The sequence below is a fragment of the Molossus molossus genome, unplaced genomic scaffold, assembly GCF_014108415.1.
Source record: "Molossus molossus isolate mMolMol1 unplaced genomic scaffold, mMolMol1.p scaffold_m16_p_15, whole genome shotgun sequence".
In the NCBI taxonomy this organism is placed as follows: Eukaryota; Metazoa; Chordata; class Mammalia; order Chiroptera; family Molossidae; genus Molossus; species Molossus molossus.
The window spans coordinates 69,495,146-69,497,956 of NW_023425350.1; positions in this window are offsets into that span (position 1 = coordinate 69,495,146).

Genomic DNA, 2,811 nt, shown 5'->3' on the forward strand with positions numbered 1-2,811 from the left:
TCTTCTATAGGAGAAGCTGACCCAGTCAGACCAATACCAGGAGTCAGAGAAACCTTGAGAAAGTAGCTTTTTAAATTTTTAAATTCTGGTAAAACACACACATTATTTACCATTTTAACCATTTGAAATTGTACAGTACAGTAGCATTAAGTATATTTACAATGTGGTACGACCATTACCTAGTTCCAGAACTCATTCATCGCCCTAAATAGAAACCCCCTGGCCCACTAAGCAGTCCCTCCTCATTGTCCCCTGGAGACCACTAATCTGCATTGTCTCTATGGATTTGTCTATTTGAAGATTTCATATGAACAGAATTACAAAATATGGGTTTTGTGTCTGGATTCTCTCACTTAGTACAATGTGTTCAAGTGCTATCCCTATTGTACCATGTAGCAGTACTTCATTCATATTCATGACTGATATTCCATTGTAGAGATATAACACATTGTTTATCCATTCATCAGTTAGACATTTGGGTGGTTTCCAATTAGAGCTAATATGTACATTTATGTATAAGTTTTTGTTTGTACACATTTTTACTTCTTTTGGGTATACACCTAGGGGTTGAATTGCTGGGTCATATGCTAACTCTCTGTGTTTAGCTTATTAAGGAACTGCCAAACCGTTTTCCACAGTGGCTGAACCATAGACTTCCACCAGCAATGTATGAGGGTTCCGATTTCTCCACACCCTCATTCATACTTGCTATTGCCATCTTTTCCATTACAGCCATTTTTTTTTTATTTTATTTTATTTATTTATTTATTTTATTTTTTTAATCCTCACCCGAGGACATTTTTCCATTTTTCACTCAGATAGAGTGGGAAGGAGAGAGAGGAAGAGAGAGAAACATCGATGTGAAAGGGACACATCGAGTGGCCGCCACCCACACGACCCAACCAGGGCCGGGGACAAACTGCAGCCAAGGTACATGCCCTTAGCGAGAACCGAACCCGGGTCTCTCAGGACCGCAGGCCGACGCTCTAACCGCTGAGCAAAACCGGCCAGGGCCATTACAGCCATTTTAATGTGTGTGAGGTGGTATGTTTTTATAGCTTTGATCTCCACTGCCCTAATGGCTATGACTTTGAGTATCTTTTCATGTGCTTATTGACCATTAGTGTATCTTCCATTAGTATATATTCTCTGGAGAATATATATCCAAGTCCTTCACCCATTTTTAAATTGAGTTGCTTTTTATGGTTGGGTTATATAATTTTTTTATATATTCTGGATACTATACCATTACCAGATATGTGATTTGCAAATATTTTCTCCATTATTTGGGTCGTCCTTCACTTTCTTTGTAGTGTCCCGTGATGCACAGATTTTTAATTCTGACAAAGTCCAATTGATCTATTTTTGTTGCTTGTCATTTAAGTTATATTTAAGAAACAATTGTGAAATCCAAGGTCATGATGATTTGCCTCTGTGTTTTCTTTGAAGAGATTTATAGTTGTAGCACTTAAATTTTGGTATATTCTCCTTATGAGTTGATTTTTATATTTGGTGTGTGGTAAGGGTCCAGCTTCATTCTTTTGCATGTGGTTTTCCAGTTGTCCCAGCACCACTGTTAAAGAGACCGTTCTCTTCCCCCATTGAATGGTCTGGGCACCCTTGTTGACATCAATCGACCACAGCAGTATGGGTTTATTTCTGGACTCTCAATTCCATCCCATCGATCCCTGTTTATCCTTATGCCACTACTATACTGTTTTGGTTACTACAGCTTAGTAGTAAGTTTTTGAAATTGGGAAATGTGGATCCTCCAACTTTGTTTTTCTGTTTCATGATTATTTGAGCTGTTCTGGGTCTCTTGCAATTGCATACGAATGTTAGGATTGATTGGCCTTTCCATTTCTGCAAACAAAAGAAAGAAAAAATAGACTCCATTGGGATTTCATTAAGGATTGTATTTAATCTGAAGATGCTTCGGGTTTGGAATACTGCCATTTTGACAATGTTAGCCTTCCAGTCCATGAACACAGCATGTCTTTCCACTTATTTAGGTTGTCTTTAATTTCTTCAACACGTAGTAGGAAGTGACGTTTAGTTGATTAAACTGCGCAGTGAGAAGGAAAGGGAGTGGCCTGTGACGGCATCTGGGCCAAGGGTTAAGGCGTCTGACCTAGTGGCAGGTGACACTCTGTGTGGGAAACAAGGGCAGAGAATGGAAGGAGAAGACATTGTTTAATTTAGTTTAGATATGAGAGTTAGTGCCTATGAGATGTTTAACTCAGAAGGTTAACAATTCTCTTTCAAAGCACCCTTACTTCAGCAAAAGTAAATGTTTTGTATTAAACTTGACATTTCAAAGCTGAGAGCTCTTTTTCAGGTTTATCATCAAAGACAGAATGTTTGGTATAATTTCTGTATTGTGTAATGTATTGCATTAGGTGATGTCTACTGTATCAATCGGCTAGTATATATTTACATGAAATGATTATCGTCTGATTTAAAACAATGTTCTCAAATATTACCATAAGAAAAAAATCTTTTGAGTTTTAACATAGAATACAGTTGACATTTCTCTACTTTTGGATAATGTTGGCCCTTTTATACTTACCAAATAATTTTTCTTTTAAACATTCTGTAATTAATGGCACAAGTCAAATACAGTAAACTTTTAGTCGAGAATGGAAATATTTGCTTACATACGTCATTCCTATTTTTCTCATGCCCCTCTCCCAACATACTGCCCTTCACATACAACACATGTAAGTGCATGTGACAGGTGATACTCAGCTCCTTGTCAGCTCATCCAGGAGGTGGACAGATTAAAATGAACCTTGTGATGACCTAGTGCTA